Here is a 19,959-nt window from a genome sequence, read left to right on the forward strand (position 1 = left end):
GCAATGGTTTGTTAGACGTGTAAAGGGAAAACTACCTTGGGAAGGAAACTGGGATTAGTCCACAGAACAACTTCATCCCGTCCATCTGATAAAAGGTAATTCCACAGCGAGAGCTTGCTAACTCACCAACACTTCTTTGAGAAATGATCACAGTTAGAAAGGCCACCCTCCAAGAACAGCATCGTTTTGCACAAGAATGGTATTACTCAAAGCACCACATTAAGGTTCCACGTAGGGACCAGTATTGCCCTTGGAGGGGCTACTCTCTTTAGGCCCTACATAAATGCCTGAATGACTAAAACTTCGAAGAGAGAGGAGTTTTCCCTCTTTTGCATATAATATAAGCAGTTATTGCTCGTAAGCATAGCTGAATTGATGTATGTTTTAATCCGGACTTGAAGTGCAACCGTTATCAAATGATATCTTGCATCAAAGTGTTCAGAGGCTCTGTGTTCTTACTGAGACAGCAATATACAAACCACTTCTACTTAGCAGTATAGTGCACCCGCGCTCTTAGCTTGAGGGCATGTTGTAGGATTAACATACACACCTCAGGTAATCTGGGATGCAAACACTTTATGATCACATGTGCCAAATCGAGAGGTTAATTTCCTGGAGGTTAAGATGTCTGAACTGTTCCTGATGCTGTGTCTGACGAGCTGCCTGGCCGGGAGCTTTTTATGTGGATGGACTAATAGTTCCAGAAGTTCTGAGGACCAAGATGAATGGGCTCATGGCAATTCTTGGTGTCCAGTATTTCAGAAAGAATAAAACTGGGATGCCTTGCCCAGGTTGGTGCTTTCATGTTGAGCCTTAATGATGTTTGTTTGAGCTTCATCACCACAAATAGAATCAGAAGTAGTGGAGGAAAAGCATAACCAAATATTCCCAATCCACTGCCCAATTGTGCACTGCTCATGGACACTTTGTGGACAACTGGAGGTGAAGCCTGGGCATTTTATGTTTCCTGTGGTGGGAATCCGCCATCATTGGAAGTTAAACTGAAGTACCTCGGAGTTCATCTCCAGTTTGTGTACTTGCGGACGAGTCCTGCTAAGGGCATGTGTAAAGTCGGTGTCCACCCCTCTGCAAGGAGCGGTACCTGACAGAGTAGCCAAGAGACAAATATTTTGAGCCCCTCCTCCCCCCATCACAATGTAAGGCATTACAGTCATACTGTCTGGCTACAGTAGAACTGTTTTGTACAAGTCTGTAAAATGTCTGATGCGCCAATTGTATTGTTTTTAGATTTAATAACATCTCTGTTGGTTTGGGTAGGCCTTACCTGTTACTGACCAACAATCCAAGAATAGTTGAATTTGTTGTGGTTTAAGAGGGGACATTCTAGTGTTCACTAGACTGTGTAGTAGCAACACTGCTTCATTAGCGTGTGGCTGCTGGTCTATCAGCTAACATAACAAGTTACTTACCTTCAGGGGTGCCGGAAGGCTTGGGTATTGTCTTCGGAGCCGAACCGGAAGGCGGGGCTTCTGAAGAGGTGTTTCGGTTGCGGCTAAGGCTTTTAGGCGATGCTTTGACCGGAGCCTTGTCTGGAGGTGGAGGCAGGGAAAGGGCTTTGGTACTCACGGTTTGCCCCGGTGGGATGCCGTCATCGGAGTCCGACTGGTCTTCTACTGTGACTAGTTCTAGGTCGGAGTCCGCTGCCTCTGGGAGTTCATGTTCGTCATCGAAAATGTTTTCCGGTTCAGGTGCCTGTCGCTGCATCTCTTGTCGAGCAGCTCTTCGGTTCCGGATAGTTTTCTTCGCCCGGAACTGAGCACAAGCTGGAAAAGTTTTCTTCGTTATGCTCCGGAGATAGGCACCTGTTGCATACTGTATGCTTGTCGCTATGTGGAAACTTGGATCGACATTGTGGGCATCTTTTGAACGGGGTCCTTTCCATCGGCTGGAGGCCCATGTGGCGTTGAAAAGGCCCAACAGCCAGCGTCGACTACCAGAGATCGATGGAAAGAGTTGTCGAGTCGAGGGATACCGAGTAGAAACAATACCGTCGAAAGTATAAGGTTTTTGGCCTTAGAAAGTTGGAAAACTTTGGTCCCGAAGTTGGAGTTTGTCGAAGTGCATCCGAAACCAATGGCGGAGAAAAACAATCTGAAGATGGAGAAAATGCTCATGCGCACTGTAGTCCAGGGGAGGAGTCACCTATCTTGTGATACTTCGAAGACTCTTCCAAGATAACAAGGTGCAAACATCCGGACCCAACACTAGGCGGCGATCTATGCCAAGATATGAATTCAGCAGCCCACATGCCTCGTACACAAGGTTCCAAGTCTTTTTTTGGCCAACATGAAGCTCTCGACGGGCTTGAATATCCACATAAATATGGTTTAGAGTAAGTGGGTGGTGTTGACCAATTACTGCTTTCCACATGTCTGTCATGCCCCCAATGACATTAGTAGTTTCTCTATCTTTAAGGCTCTCTCAGAGGAGCAACTGGTAAAACTCATTCCACCTAATAAATCTGGGGCACTTCAAGACCCCTGTCCCCTAAGATAATGCACTTGATTCCTGCACAAGTGGCACAATATCTTGGCCATATACTGAATCTCATGCTGGTGGGAAGAAAGTTCCCAACACACTGAAAACATGCCTCCATTCAGCCTCTGCTAAAGAAGGGCAACTTGAATGCATTGGATCCTAATAACTACCGCCCGATTTCAAGGCTCCCTTTTACTGCCAAGCTGGTGGAGAAAGTTATGAATCAGTAGGATTTAGTACTTCGAGGATAATCTGCTTCTGGATGATACTCAACACGGTTTCAGAAAAAAACGAATCACAGATTCGGCTTTGGTAACAGCTACTGAAGAGATTCAGGAAGTGCTGGACAGGTTTGAGCTTTCCGCGGTCTATGACACGGTTAGCCACGATACTCTAGTGGACCGTATGTGCAGCGTAGGGATTGAGGATGCAGCATTAGATCTTCTCAAATTATCCACGCACTGGTTCTTACAAAAATAGATTACTGTAACAGTCTCTATCTCAATCTCGCAGTAGGTCTTGTAAAGAGGCTCCAGACTTTGCAAAATAAGGCTGCCCGATTCCTCCTCAAAATTCCCACACAGGAATCGGCAAGAGGAGCCATCAGGAAACTGCACTGGCTGCCAGTTAAACAATACTGCACATTTAAGGCTCTGTGTCTGGCCTATAAGGCACTGCATGGACTGGGACCTGACCATTTCAGAGAGGAACTAGAAAGGTACATCCCAGCCAGGACACTACGCTCAGGCACCGCAATTAATTTGATTGTTTCTTCCTTCAGGAGAAACAACTGGAGTGGAAAGAGCTTCTTAAGGGCCACAGCAGTGCCTTGGAACAGTCTCCTAATGACACAAAGTTACTCCCTCCCTACTCACTTTCAGAAAAGCCCTAAAGACCTGGTTGTTCCCTCAGGAGACTTAAAGGCACCTGATCCAAGCTAAATCTGATGAAGTAATCTAATTCAGCAACTTTCATCAGTTCCTACAGAGCTAAGGCGCCTAATGGCATTTGTTGCGCTTTACAAATTGCAAAAAGTCTACTAACAGTATTTTCTAGTGGAGACACAAAACATGAGAAGTCTTGCCTTTACGTAGCAGACAGGTATACATTTGACTTTGCACTTTGCTAGAGCAAATTATGAAATGAGATTTCTCAATTGTGGGTTAGCATATGTCACAAAGAGCTGTTTTGTTTTGCGGATGAACTTGTCAGTTAGTGTAAGACATTAGTGCCCCAATGTCTAATGCATGAAGTGCTCTTTCCATCACTGTCTGTGGGTATGGTAAGAAACTTTGTAGCGCAATGGTTTGTTAGACGTGTAAAGGGAAAACTACCTTGGGAAGGAAACTGGGATTAGTCCACAGAACAACTTCATCCCGTCCATCTGAAAAAAGGTAATTCCACAGCGAGAGCTTGCTAACTCACCAACACTTCTTTGAGAAATGATCACAGTTAGAAAGGCCACCCTTCAAGAACGGCATTGTTTTGCACAAGAATGGTATTACTCAAAGCACCACATTAAGGTTCCACGTAGGGACCAGTATTGCCCTTGGAGGGGCTACTCTCTTTATGCCCTACATAAATGCCTGAATGACTAAAACTTCGAAGAGAGAGGAGTTTTCCCTCTTTTGCATATAATATAAGCAGTTATTGCTCGTAAGCATAGCTGAATTGATATATGTGCTAATCCGGACTTGAAGTGCAACTGTTATCAAATGATATCTTGCATCAAAATGTTCAGAGGCTCTGTGTTCTTACTGAGACAGCAATATACAAACCACTTCTACTTAGTAGTATAGTGCACCCGCGCTCTTAGCTTGTGGGCATGTTGTAGGATTAACATACACACCTCAGGTAATTTGGGATGCAAACACTCTATGATCACATGTGCCAAATCAAGAGGTTAATTTCCTGGAGGTTAAGATGTCTGAATTGTTCCTGATGCTGTGTCTGATGAGCGGCCTGGCCAGGAGCTTTTTATGAGGACGGACTAATAGTTCCAGAAGTTCTGAGGACCAAGATGAATGGGCTCATGGCAATTCTTGGTGTCCAGTATTTCAGAAAGAATAAAACTGGGATGCCTTGCCCAGGTTGGTGCTTTCATGTTGAGCCTTAATGATGTTTGTTTGAGCTTCATCACCACAAATAGAATCAGAAGTAGTGGAGGAAAAGCATAACCAAATATTCCCAATCCACTGCCCAATTGTGCACTGCTCATGGACACTTTGTGGACAACTGGAGGTGAAGCCTGGGCATTTTATGTTTCCTGTGGTGGGAATCCGCCATCATTGGAAGTTAAACTGAAGTACCTCGGAGTTCATCTCCAGTTTGTGTACTTGCGGACGAGTCCTGCTAAGGGCATGTGTAAAGTCGGTGTCCACCCCTCTGCAAGGAGCGGTACCTGACAGAGTAGCCAAGAGACAAATATTTTGAGCCCCTCCTCCCCCCATCACAATGTAAGGCATTACAGTCATACTGTCTGGCTACAGTAGAACTGTTTTGTACAAGTCTGTAAAATGTCTGATGCGCCAATTGTATTGTTTTTAGATTTAATAACATCTCTGTTGGTTTGGGTAGGCCTTACCTGTTACTGACCAACAATCCAAGAATAGTTGAATTTGTTGTGGTTTAAGAGGGGACATTCTAGTGTTCACTAGACTGTGTAGTAGCAACACTGCTTCATTAGCGTGTGGCTGCTGGTCTATCAGCTAACATAACAAGTTACTTACCTTCAGGGGTGCCGGAAGGCTTGGGTATTGTCTTCGGAGCCGAACCGGAAGGCGGGGCTTCTGAAGAGGTGTTTCGGTTGCGGCTAAGGCTTTTAGGCGATGCTTTGACCGGAGCCTTGTCTGGAGGTGGAGGCAGGGAAAGGGCTTTGGTACTCACGGTTTGCCCCGGTGGGATGCCGTCATCGGAGTCCGACTGGTCTTCTACTGTGACTAGTTCTAGGTCGGAGTCCGCTGCCTCTGGGAGTTCATGTTCGTCATCGAAAATGTTTTCCGGTTCAGGTGCCTGTCGCTGCATCTCTTGTCGAGCAGCTCTTCGGTTCCGGATAGTTTTCTTCGCCCGGAACTGAGCACAAGCTGGAAAAGTTTTCTTCGTTATGCTCCGGAGATAGGCACCTGTTGCATACTGTATGCTTGTCGCTATGTGGAAACTTGGATCGACATTGTGGGCATCTTTTGAACGGGGTCCTTTCCATCGGCTGGAGGCCCATGTGGCGTTGAAAAGGCCCAACAGCCAGCGTCGACTACCAGAGATCGATGGAAAGAGTTGTCGAGTCGAGGGATACCGAGTAGAAACAATACCGTCGAAAGTATAAGGTTTTTGGCCTTAGAAAGTTGGAAAACTTTGGTCCCGAAGTTGGAGTTTGTCGAAGTGCATCCGAAACCAATGGCGGAGAAAAACAATCTGAAGATGGAGAAAATGCTCATGCGCACTGTAGTCCAGGGGAGGAGTCACCTATCTTGTGATACTTCGAAGACTCTTCCAAGATAACAAGGTGCAAACATCCGGACCCAACACTAGGCGGCGATCTATGCCAAGATATGAATTCAGCAGCCCACATGCCTCGTACACAAGGTTCCAAGTCTTTTTTTGGCCAACATGAAGCTCTCGACGGGCTTGAATATCCACATAAATATGGTTTAGAGTAAGTGGGTGGTGTTGACCAATTACTGCTTTCCACATGTCTGTCATGCCCCCAATGACATTAGTAGTTTCTCTATCTTTAAGGCTCTCTCAGAGGAGCAACTGGTAAAACTCATTCCACCTAATAAATCTGGGGCACTTCAAGACCCCTGTCCCCTAAGATAATGCACTTGATTCCTGCACAAGTGGCACAATATCTTGGCCATATACTGAATCTCATGCTGGTGGGAAGAAAGTTCCCAACACACTGAAAACATGCCTCCATTCAGCCTCTGCTAAAGAAGGGCAACTTGAATGCATTGGATCCTAATAACTACCGCCCGATTTCAAGGCTCCCTTTTACTGCCAAGCTGGTGGAGAAAGTTATGAATCAGTAGGATTTAGTACTTCGAGGATAATCTGCTTCTGGATGATACTCAACACGGTTTCAGAAAAAAACGAATCACAGATTCGGCTTTGGTAACAGCTACTGAAGAGATTCAGGAAGTGCTGGACAGGTTTGAGCTTTCCGCGGTCTATGACACGGTTAGCCACGATACTCTAGTGGACCGTATGTGCAGCGTAGGGATTGAGGATGCAGCATTAGATCTTCTCAAATTATCCACGCACTGGTTCTTACAAAAATAGATTACTGTAACAGTCTCTATCTCAATCTCGCAGTAGGTCTTGTAAAGAGGCTCCAGACTTTGCAAAATAAGGCTGCCCGATTCCTCCTCAAAATTCCCACACAGGAATCGGCAAGAGGAGCCATCAGGAAACTGCACTGGCTGCCAGTTAAACAATACTGCACATTTAAGGCTCTGTGTCTGGCCTATAAGGCACTGCATGGACTGGGACCTGACCATTTCAGAGAGGAACTAGAAAGGTACATCCCAGCCAGGACACTACGCTCAGGCACCGCAATTAATTTGATTGTTTCTTCCTTCAGGAGAAACAACTGGAGTGGAAAGAGCTTCTTAAGGGCCACAGCAGTGCCTTGGAACAGTCTCCTAATGACACAAAGTTGCTCCCTCCCTACTCACTTTCAGAAAAGCCCTAAAGACCTGGTTGTTCCCTCAGGAGACTTAAAGGCACCTGATCCAAGCTAAATCTGATGAAGTAATCTAATTCAGCAACTTTCATCAGTTCCTACAGAGCTAAGGCGCCTAATGGCATTTGTTGCGCTTTACAAATTGCAAAAAGTCTACTAACAGTATTTTCTAGTGGAGACACAAAACATGAGAAGTCTTGCCTTTACGTAGCAGACAGGTATACATTTGACTTTGCACTTTGCTAGAGCAAATTATGAAATGAGATTTCTCAATTGTGGGTTAGCATATGTCACAAAGAGCTGTTTTGTTTTGCGGATGAACTTGTCAGTTAGTGTAAGACATTAGTGCCCCAATGTCTAATGCATGAAGTGCTCTTTCCATCACTGTCTGTAGGTATGGTAAGAAACTTTGTAGCGCAATGGTTTGTTAGACGTGTAAAGGGAAAACTACCTTGGGAAGGAAACTGGGATTAGTCCACAGAACAACTTCATCCCGTCCATCTGAAAAAAGGTAATTCCACAGCGAGAGCTTGCTAACTCACCAACACTTCTTTGAGAAATGATCACAGTTAGAAAGGCCACCCTTCAAGAACGGCATTGTTTTGCACAAGAATGGTATTACTCAAAGCACCACATTAAGGTTCCACGTAGGGACCAGTATTGCCCTTGGAGGGGCTACTCTCTTTATGCCCTACATAAATGCCTGAATGACTAAAACTTCGAAGAGAGAGGAGTTTTCCCTCTTTTGCATATAATATAAGCAGTTATTGCTCGTAAGCATAGCTGAATTGATATATGTGCTAATCCGGACTTGAAGTGCAACTGTTATCAAATGATATCTTGCATCAAAATGTTCAGAGGCTCTGTGTTCTTACTGAGACAGCAATATACAAACCACTTCTACTTAGTAGTATAGTGCACCCGCGCTCTTAGCTTGTGGGCATGTTGTAGGATTAACATACACACCTCAGGTAATTTGGGATGCAAACACTCTATGATCACATGTGCCAAATCAAGAGGTTAATTTCCTGGAGGTTAAGATGTCTGAATTGTTCCTGATGCTGTGTCTGATGAGCGGCCTGGCCAGGAGCTTTTTATGAGGACGGACTAATAGTTCCAGAAGTTCTGAGGACCAAGATGAATGGGCTCATGGCAATTCTTGGTGTCCAGTATTTCAGAAAGAATAAAACTGGGATGCCTTGCCCAGGTTGGTGCTTTCATGTTGAGCCTTAATGATGTTTGTTTGAGCTTCATCACCACAAATAGAATCAGAAGTAGTGGAGGAAAAGCATAACCAAATATTCCCAATCAACTGCCCAATTGTGCACTGCTCATGGACACTGTGTGGACAACTGGAGGTGAAGCCTGGGCATTTTATGTTTCCTGTGGTGGGAATGCGCCATCATTGGAAGTTATACTGAAGTACCTCGGAGTTCATCTCCAGTTTGTGTACTTGCGGACGAGTCCTGCTAAGGGCATGTGTAAAGTCGGTGTCCACCCCTCCGCAAGGAGCTGTACCTGACAGAGTAGCCAAGAGCCAAATATTTTGAGCCCCCCCTCCCCCCATCACAATGTAAGGCATTACAGTCATACTGTCTGGCTACAGTAGAACTGTTTTGTACAAGTCTGTAAAATGCCTGATGCGCCAATTGTATTGTTTTTAGATTTAATAACATCTCTGTTGGTTTGGGTAGGCCTTACCTGTTACTGACCAACAATCCAAGAATAGTTGAATTTGTTGTGGTTTAAGTGGGGACGTTCTAGTGTTCACTAGACTGTGTAGTAGCAACACTGCTTCATTAGCGTGTGGCTGCTGGTCTATCAGCTAACATAACAAGTTACTTACCTTCAATAACGCTCTATCTGGTAGATACTCTAACTGCAGTTTCCTCACCTTTTAAATAGTCCCAGGTGCCAGTATGAATCCAGAGATTTTTCCCAGCATTGCTCCTGCGCACAAGTAGGTGGTGTCATCCTGCTCCGTGTCCGCTTCACCCTGGAAGTGGCATCTGAGCTACATATAAGCACCTCCCCGTTCACTGACGATAGCTTCGGTCTTGATTGTCTATATCGTCCAATGCAATGCCCAATAACTGAACAAGTGCAACAATGTGCATCTCTCTAACTTGGGACCTTTTTATAGTTAGGAAAAGAGACTATTCCACAGAACGTGGAGGCGGAGGGTGGGGAGCAAACTGCAGTTAGATAGAGTATCCCAACTAGAAATAAAATGTTACTTGCCCAGTAAGCATCTTCTCATGGCATCTAGTGCTGTAGATTTACATGTTTTGCATACTTTTGCCAGCTACTGTTGGGCCCGGCTGTGTGCATGTTGTTTTTCTTCAAAGAAGTATTTTGAGTCATGCGGTATTGTGACTCCTCCTCTTCTTGGTAATGTGCATGTGCATCGACTCCATTGTTAAAGATTGTTTTCCCTCACAGCAGGTGAGGAAGAAGGTGGAGCGAAGCGGTGTATAGAAAGAGATGACCATGCAAGAAAGAGAGCATTAGGAAATAGTGTTTACTACAACAGCCACAGTCATCCTGGGAGGAGGGTAGGAGCATGTGAATCTACAGCATTACATGACACAAACAGATGCTCACAAGGCAATATTTTCCTTTCAAGGCATGTGTGACTGTAGGTTCACATGCTGTGCATAGACTGTAAAGCTGCCTTCCCTACAAAAGCAGTGGCTAGCCTGTGGGGGTTGCAGAGAATTGAAACAGCATACAATGTACTACCTATCCAATGCTGGCACGGCAGCATGTCCACACAGTAATGTTTTGTGAAGGTATGTGGTGTGGCTCATGTAGTTGCCTTACAGATATCAGCTATGAAAATAATTCCCAGGAAGGCCATAGAGGCCCCCTTCTTTCGTGTAGAGTGTGCACTCTGAGAAGTAGACAAAGCTCTTTAGTCTTTGGTGTAGCATATTTGGATAAATTGGATTATCCACCTGGCTATGCCCGATTTAGATAGACCCCTCCCCATTATGAGGTTCAGAAAAAGCAACAAAGAGTAGCTGTGTCTTTCTAAAAGGGTTTGTCCTGTCTATGTAGAACATGAGTACTCACTTTAAATCTAAGTTATGGAGAGCCCGGTCCGCAACAGAGTTAGGTTGTGGAAATTAAACCGGAAGATCAAAGAACTGGTTCAGGTGGAACGAGGAGACCACTATTGGAAGGAATTTAGGGTTTGTGCAGAGGACAACCCTATCCCCCTGTATGTGAAATAAAGGATCTTCCAAGGTTAATGTCTGGAGCTCACTAACACCCGTGAGAGAAGTGAGAACATTGTTCAGATTACACGTAGTGACGGGGGGCAGGGGGTTTGCAGAGGCGAGATGACTATTACGGTCTTCCAAAAACGCCTTAATGACTGGTATTCTTAAGACGGAGATATGTTGCCTGTTCTGTAGATATGCAGCCTCTGCAGCTAGGTGAGAGTGGATGGCTATAAGAAAGTGCCCTCTTTTTGCATGGTTTCCCCCACTTTTCTCCTAAACTGTTGATGTACTTTGACTGAGTGTGCCCTGAGTTCTTACCAACCAGGTACCCAGAGCCTATGTTCTTTCCCTAAAATGCATGTATACAAAACGCAATTGGCATTCATTGGACTAGTACATGTTACCATAGGTACCAAGCAAGGGCACTGTGCCCAGGGAATGCCTCAATTCAAAATGTATTTCACAAACTCCATTTACAATTAAATATTCCTTTAATCCATTAAATCCTTCTTTTGTTCCATAACTTTCTCTTTTCTTTTTCCTTTCACGTAAAGGCTCCATCACACCCAATTTTTTCAAATGCTGCAATTATGCCGACCCAGACCTTTTACTGTAGCACGTGGGATGCAAAATTCATTCTGGACAGCTATATTCGCTTTTCTCCCAATGCATTTTGGGCTGGACAGCGCTTTGTCAGGGGTAGCTCTAAATATTTTGTAACATTTAACATCAGATATAAGCTGTAATGTCTTAACCAGAGTACAAGCTGTAATGCGTTCTTATTTGGTGGAGAAATTATGGTGCATTAACAATGTGGCCCTTTATCTTTTGGTGAACACTCAACATAAAGAATAAACACAAACATCTAAACAGGCAACATCAACCAAAATTGTTTCTTGTGCAACTGATCACCTTGCAGAGTACATTAATCTGAACTCGCTTAGGGTGAAGCCCTCCCCAATTCACATAAAAAATAAACAAACGCATAAACGGACAACTTCAACCAAAATTATTTCTTATGCAACTGAACACCCTACAGTGTGCATTGATCTAAACTTTGTTTAGCGTGATACCCTCCCCCGCACCAATCTTACTGAACTCTGTTCCTAACAATGAGACTGGCTCCTCTCTTTTTTACCGCATCACTGTGCGAGTCTTCAACAAACTAACTCGTACCTCGTGCTCACAATTAAACTTACCCCCCTGCGTGCCTTCCGCCAATCACCTGGTTCTAATTACCAGGTGCTAAATCTAACCTACTAAAACTCCAAGTCCCACTAACCATTGTGTGCCTTGCATTGACAACCCATCCTTTCTGCTTGAATCCAAGTGTTTACATGTAACCTCCTCCCCCAGAATGGGCAGGGTCCACAAAGGGGAAGCTTCAAAGGCTTGCCGCCTTTGTGAGCTACCCCAGCCATTTGCTGCTACCCCAACCGGCCCCCACCAGATCTGACCCCCACTTTGGGCAGGAGAATCAGCGGGAAAACCAGGTGGGGGAGGCGAGGTGAAGCACCATTCTCAGTCCCTGCTATCTTGCAGATGGGGGGACCCAGCCAACCCGAGAGAGGCATATGCCCCCCCTCCCACTGGAGGGTGGCACAATAGGAAGTGTGGTCACCCAAAGGAAGGGACCCATTGGTTCTGAACTTTTCTTACCGGTAACGCCCCTCAATCTAGTATTTAGGGGCAACCCCGAACCTTGCCTCCTCAGACAAGAACCGACCAGAAGAAGAGAAGAGGACGACGCCCACTGACTTTTCCCCAGCCTTACCCGCCTGCCCCCACCTCGAACCTGCTCCAGTGAAAACCCAGTGGGTCCTGCAGCCAGCAGCCCTCAAGAACCTGAAGGACCTGCCCTGCCTTCCAAAACCAAGACTTTGTCTCCTGTGAGCACCGGATTATCTTCTTCCTCGAGCCTGCAGTCTTTGTTAAAACCGGAGAATCCGAACTTAAAACAACAGTGCACCTGATGCCAAAACAGCACCCTGCACCCAGCCGCCCTGCACCGCTGGAGGTGCACCTTGGGTGCTAACTCGGATCCCCCATTGCCCTGAGCCCAACACCAGGAGCTTCGCTCCCACCACCTGGTGCCATGCTCGTGAGCAGCCACCAACCTGAGGCCTCCTATCCCCCAATCGGATAACACTGGGCCTCAGCACTCTGCACCCAGCTGCACTTGTGCCGCTGAGGGTGTTCTGAGAGTGCATTCTCGACCCTGTGGGAACCTTGGTTCTGACCCGAGAATACCAACTCCCACAAATAGGTACTTGCCTCCAAACCATTAACTTCATCTCATCCATAGGATTGCATTGACTGCTTTTCCTTGAAAATTCTTCTGTGTGGAGTTGGTTTGTTTGAAACATTGAAAAAACTGCAAATGTACTATAAGTGAATTACTTACTGTCTAAGAAGTGTCTCAGTGTGATATCCGGGCATATCACATTGATTATCAAAAGTAACTCTAAAAAGTAACGTGCACAGTAATCTGTAAAGTAATGGAAAAGTAATTTCGAACTGTTGACTTACCTGTAATTCAACCAACTGCATTTGAACCTGTATTCAACTGTAAATCACTGGATAAGATGTTGAAAAGTATTATTTCACTTACCTGTACAAGGCTTAGATTGGTTCCAGGAATAAAATAACTAAATAATATTTTTTATATAAACAAATTGGTCTGAGTTCAGTCTTAGGAGTGTGTGACATTATTTCTCGTATGAGTGTGTACAACAAATGCTTAACACTACCCTCTGATGAAGCCTTTCTGCCTGCTCACACTACAACAAATAGAGAGTAAGGTGCTATCTACTTTTACCTCTGCCTACCCTTTGGCGTTCCACAGGGCTCTGTGAGCACTATACCTCCTTTTGGCAGAGTATATACAGAGCCAGCTTCCTACAATGACATTGAAGACTAGACCACACATCTGCAGGTGGTAGTTTCATTTGCCAGCGTAACAGGCTCATGTGGTAGGCCTGCGTGCTTCTTTCATGATGCTCATGCGGGAATGCATGCGATACATTGCATGCCGTTACAACAACTGCGTGTTACATCGCATACCATTACAACGCAAGTCGTTACAACGACTTTCTGTAGGGGGCAGAAGGTGTTGGATTTAAAATCCAACACCTTCCCTACTGTTGCACAGACTGGAGTTGGAATGGTAAATTATACTCTTCCAAAATCCAGCACTCCCCCTACAGCAAGTTATTGTAACTACTTGTGTTGTAATGGTATGCGGTGTAACCACGGAGTCGTTGTAATGACCACATTGTAATGTCATGCGATGTATCTCATGCGTTGTAACTTGGCCTATTCTGCTCATGCATTTCGGGTGGTAGACTGAGGTACCTGAATACTAGAACTTCAGGAGCCAGATCGCAATAATAAACAACCAGGGGTCTGGATGCCTGATTTCTCTATGGTTCTGGTGAGAAGGTCCGGCCAATTGGGGAGCCTCTTGTGCGAGACAACCGATCGTTCCAACAGAGGCGTGAACCGGGGTGGCAAGCCCAAGCAGGGACCACCGAGTTGAGGGTGAGACGTTTGCCATAGGCTCTGAATCACAAAAAGAGAGGGGGAAAAGGCAAAAAAGAGTAGGCACATATCTCCTACACCACGTAGGGAAGAAACTTTGTAGATACCCCCACCCCTCCCCTGTCAGGTGTTTTGTCACATCAAGGCTTAGTGGTGGTGGAGGCATGCTTAGGGGAGCCACCTACACCTCTACCTTTAGTGTTATTGCCTCAGCAGGACCTCCTGAAATAGCCACATGGGGAGGGCTGCTGTGCCTGTGGGTGCTGGAAAGTCATGGAGGCATCTGTGAAGGTGGTCTTTGAGCTTCCACAATAGAGTTTGTGGCGAAAGGACCCAAAGGGAGCAAGCATCTACAGGATGCCCATAGCCTTTGTAGTTTCTAAATCTTTCTTCATCTTTACAAGCATTTGGTCAACCTGCAGCTCCAACAGGTGTTGTCCATCCAACACATTATTGAGCAGGTGTTGCTGAACATCCGGCTTAAAACCAGAGTTACAGAGCCAAGCATGCCAATATGGGGCACACCTGAGTTTATGCTTCTGCCAGCTGTATTAGTGGCATCAAGGGTACACTGCATGGTTGCATTAGACAGGAGTTTGCCCTCGGATACTATCTCATGCCCTCTTTTTTGTGTTCATCTGGGAGATATTGGAGGAGTTTCTCGATTTCGTCCCAGTCGGCACGGTTATAGCGTGAGAGCAAACCAATTGAATTGGCAAAGCTCCAATGATTAGTTGACTGTGCTGCAATTCTTACGCACGTGGCATCAATTCATTTAATGTCCTTATCCGGTGGAGGGGTGTCACCGGTGCCCTGAGAGTTCATCCGTATAAGAGTGGTGTGTACCACCAGTGAGGCAGAGGTTAGTTGTCCCCCAACGTATATGGTGTCAGTAGGGGACACTTAGTACTTTATCCATAAGTGGAGTGATAACCCTGGCTTTGACTGGGTCCTGAAATATGCTGGACACAGCATACATTTGAGCATAGGCAAATACTGGGAGGAGTGATGGAGAGGGTTTCAAAAAGGAAATACTGGTCTATAAGGTCGACATGCACATCAGCCTTGCGGTTTAAGTCTGCCTGGCTAACAGCTCATGTTAAGATGTGTAGTTAGCAGGAGGACACTGGTGGGTTGGGTGCAAGTCAGGATCAGTGTCCCTTGGATGGTCCACGTTATATGAATCCCAGGCATCACCGTGTATCTTGAGTATCCCCCATCCAGAGCTTAGATCAGGTGACAAAACCTCAACAGCAGCCAACAGCTGAGAATGTAGTTCAAGGTCCTGGGTGCATAAGGGGTCTGGAGTGTCATCTCCGCTCCTATGCAGCATCTAAAAAAAAAAAAACCTTACGGTTGCGGACAATTTTCTTCAAATGTAAGGAGCGGCAGGCATCCTCTTTATGCTCGGGCGAGAGGCAGAGGTTACTGACCTGACTGAGATCAGTCGTGGGGTATTGCAGCAAGGACAGTATCTGAAGGGCTTCCCTTCGATCACAATCGAGGCATTCTCAAGAAGATGAAAGATGAGATGAGAGAGGCCAGAAGGGTAAGACCCCGCATAGGACCTAGGCCGACCGAAGAGTCGCTCAGAACGAGGGACGCAGACATCCACCCAAGTTGGTAATAGTAGAAACACAAATCGAAAAAATACCAAAGGAAGGGAGTAGAACCGATGAAAGCAGAGAACAGCACCGTGACGGTGTTGATCAGGGGCATGGGAGCACATGTCCGAACCAAACGGCAGAAAGAAAACAATCTAACATTGGATTTGTTGCTCATACACATTACCAACAAGAGGAGGAGTCTCAATACCTCAAGACACAAAATATTTCTTCAAGGAAATTGAATTTGCACACATCCGGGCCCAACACTAGATGGGAAGAGTATGCACAGCATGTCTATCTACTGCCACACATGCCTGGAACAGAGAGTTACCGAGGATTAGTAACTTGTTCTTTTAATGGATACTTCCAATAGCAGATTCCTCACCTTTTAAATAGATACTAAAGCTATACCTCTCAATATGGTGGGTCTGTGGAATAGCTCAAACCAAAAGTTCTTGAAGGACCAAACAGCCAAAACACCCCTCCTGCAGACCTGGCAATCAGGGCAATAGTGCCTCATGAACATCTAAATTAACACCCACGGCACAGCCCGGCAGGTGCCCAGAAAAGGCACTTTGTGTGCCAACACAGCAGTAGCAGTCTAGCCTCTGGTCAAATGAACCCTCAGAACCACCAGGGGCTGCTGCTAGGCCAAGAATAGCAGATTTAAATACAGAGGACTATCCACCTTAATCTTACCCTTCTTTGCCCTCGAGAATGGATCGCTTGCCAAAACTCTTTGGCACAATCGATGCAAAAGTTCAAAGTTGTTTTGGGGTCCAAGTGATGGAGTCTCTCATCCTCTTTTGAAGTATGAAGTGCAGTAAAGAATGCCAGAAGCATGAAGGATTATCCCACCTGAAAAGGAGCTTGATGTTCACTCATGCAATAAGAAAGAATGTTTTTAGAGTCAGGAGATGCAAAGAACAGTTGTGCTTAGACTCAAATGGGGTAAACATATGGAATGTACAAGACATGTTAAGGTCCAACTCAGGCATCACATTTGGCTTGGTTGGAAGCACATGAACGAGGCCTTTAAGAAGAAGGAAAAGAACGCGAGGGCTGCCAAATAACCTTTAACAATGCCCAAAACAAGTCTGCTGGGTTTAAGACAGCCCGAAAATCAAACATGTTTGTAACCAGGCTACAAACTTTTCCCAGCTCCCTGCATAAACACATTTTGTACATGGAAGCTTGGCCGTTACAATGACATCCACAACTTAGGTCAAAAGCAGTCTACTTTGGCCAATCTCCAAGCATGGTGGTGTAGGGTGGGCAGTCCTGGGTACAGGGCCCTGCCCTGCTGCAGCAACAGAAGATCCTACCAAAGGACCACTGCTCAAGCCCCAAAAATTCTATGTACCATACTCTGATAATCTAATCAGGAGCCACTAGAATGACTTGAGCCTAGTCATTCCTGATTATCTTCAGAACTCGAGGCATGAGAGGTACATGCAGTGAGGTATACAGGAGTCCAGAGCTCCACTCTAGAAGATATGTGACTCAGAGTGAGAGCAGTCTTAGGAACATAAACACACAAAAGTGTTAACACTGCACTTTTTCAGCAGTGGTGAAGATACTGAGCCCGGGTTTTCCTCTTTACTGGAAGACAGCCTGTGACACCTTGGGGTGTAAGTGCCATTTGTTATCTGCTAGGCAGGGCCAACTGTTTGGCTGCCTTAGCTTTCAAAAATCCAGCCAGGAGGTTCACAACCGGGATGCTGCTCTCACGATTCAGCCAATTCCAGTGGCGCAGAGCCTCCCAGCACAGGACCCAGGGTCCTGCTCCACCATGATTCTTGCAGTACCACATGGCAGTGGTGTTGTCTGAAAGAACCTGAACCAACCACCTTCTTTTGAAAGTCAGTAGAAAGATCTTCAGTGCCAACAGAACGTCCTGCAATTCCAGGAGGGTGATATGGAGCCAGGTTTTGCCGGAGACCAGAGACTTCTGATCTCCACCTCTCCCATGTGTCTTCCGGAACTCAGCAGTGATCAGTCACCACAGTCAGTTCTGGGCAAGGTAGGTAGAGGGTTCTGCTGCCAGTTCAACTGCAGCAGAGCATCCATCACTGCAGGGACTGTGCAGTCACCGCTGACATCCACTGCAGTCCACCAGCAGGATGCAAGGGGCCAAGATGCCTCAGAGCAAGCCTCAGAACTAAGGCTGAGCATATAGGATTATTGCCCGAATGTACTGGACTCGCTGAACCAGAGGGAAAGCTAGATATTGCATTGTAGCCATAACTGCTCTGATGAACAGGAGCCTCTGAAAATTAGTTACGTGTGACTGACACATTGATCAAGAACCCCAAAGATGTTAAGAAATCAGCTGTCAGTTGGAGGAGATTAAGACTCACTCAAGCGAGGCAGCCTTCAACAGCCAGTCATTGAGGTAGTGGAAGATTGATATACCCAATCTCCAAAGATGTAAAGCAACACCAACACCACTTCTGTCAACAGTCAAGAGGCCCTTGTGAGGCTGAAGAGAACAGACAGCTAAACACCCTGTACTCCAGGTAACACCTGTGGGACTGTAGGATGGGATTATGAACCATGGGGTCCTGCAGGTCCAGAGCTAGCATCCAGTTCCAGGATCCAGGGGGGAGAGAGCCTGGCCCAATGTGAGGATCCTGAAATTGGGTGTTTTCCCCAAGAAAGAGTTAAGATGGCAAAGATCAAAAATAGGACGAAGGCTTCAGTCATTCTTCAGAACTAAAAATAATGGTATTAACATCCTCTCGCTCCTCCAGATGCTGGAACCATCTCTACCACTCTTTTGTCCAAAAGAGCCCGGACCTTTAGCTGTAGTGGACAAATAGACTTCTGAAAGCAGCTCCAATATGGGTAGGATATGCAGATGTCGGACAGAAATGACCTAGCTGAACATGCCCTAGCTGAACAATTTGGAGCAGCCATTTCCTGGATGCTATGCTCCCCCACACCGTGGCGGTAATAACTTATCCAACCACCAACAGAGAGGCCATGTGCTGCGGGAAGCAAGCCAAAGAGGCTTGAAAGTTTGGAAGTTTAAGGGGGAGGAGGGGCACAGGGGGAGTCCGTTGACTGGGCATTATGCTGCCCAAGAGGACCTGGATGTTGTTGGCTGTATCCCAGACACCAGCTTAGAAAGGACTGGGTGTTTGTGTGGGTGCATCTATTGCGAAGATGGGGGGCCTTGGTGTTGTTTTTCTGTCAAAACCCCTTCTGAAGTAATGAAAGGGACAACATTACTGAGGATACTACCTAAAGGGAGCAGAAAGGTGGAGGGAGGGTGTTGTGGCCCAGCTCTCCTTGAAGCGCTCCAGAGTCTGCTTTGTGTTTGAAAAGCCAGAAGCCATAAAATGGCATATCCACTATCGACTCTTGGAGGTCACCAGTCATCCATGAGGATGGCAAAGTGCCTTATGTGCTTAGACTGCCCTGCCTTCAGTCAGTAGTGTTCAGCCCGAGTGTATGATATATTTTGCTGTGTCTTGTCAATCGTTTGTGTTCCCAGGTTAGAGAGAAATTCATTGGGGTCTGCCTGCAACATTTTGCTGACCATGTCCAACACTGCATGCCAGTATCACCAAAGAAGGGTGCTGACAATGAGTGAACGAAGGCTCAGACTGGCTGAGGGGAAAATCTGTTTAAAAAATGCCTTCCCATATTTCGACTGCCTATTAGGAGTCACAGAAAAGGAGTTTAGGTTCCATCTCCTGGTAGAGGCCAGGACTACTAGGCTCTCAGATGAGGGATAATGTGTGAGGAAGGCAGGATCACCTGGGGGAGGACTATGGCATCTAGTCACTAGCCTATTCACCAGCAGGAAAGAACAAGGTTTGGGTCAAATGTCGATCAGCATGTCAGTAATAGCCTTGTTAAAAGTGAGGAATCATTCTGTAGAGGTCTGCCCAAGCGGCACAATCTTAGTCACTACATTAGTTTCAACCTCAATAGATGATAGCTGCAAAACAAGAACTTTGAACACGTGCCAGAAGACTAAAGCGAAAGAGGGTGATTATTCTGTAGGGGATGCATAATGGAACTCAACCCAGTGTCAGAGGAGCTCTCCAAGCCACTGGTCTCTTGTAGGTCCATAAGAAGGTTATAGTCATCGTAGCATTGAGGTGCATCCTCCCTGTTCTCCCCATTTTCATCACCCAGCCCTCGTGGACTATTCTCTGAATTGAAGCCGAAACGTTTTGCACTGTTTGAGGGAGACTTCACTGCAGTGGTAATTTTTTGTCAATCAGAATGAGGTTGGACCGGCCGTGTGTTGTTCAAGCTCGTGGCGGAATCATATCGGAGTTGAACAACATATTTGGGTTTGATGTCCATATACCTTGTCATTCTCTTGAGGACCAACAGTTTGCATTTCTTTTTGGATTTTTTATTTTGAATGAAAGGAGAATTATTTTCG

General features: G+C 45.9%; 1 protein-coding gene across 2 annotated transcripts in view; it reads right to left on the reverse strand.

Moving 5' to 3' along the window:
- MCM3AP (minichromosome maintenance complex component 3 associated protein) overlaps positions 1-19,959 on the reverse strand; it is a 622,263-nt gene that overhangs the window by 378,812 nt on the left and 223,492 nt on the right. The gene's annotated exons all lie outside the window — the stretch shown is intronic.

This window comes from Lissotriton vulgaris, chromosome 2_1, assembly GCF_964263255.1.
Source record: "Lissotriton vulgaris chromosome 2_1, aLisVul1.2, whole genome shotgun sequence".
NCBI lineage: Eukaryota > Metazoa > Chordata > Amphibia > Caudata > Salamandridae > Lissotriton > Lissotriton vulgaris.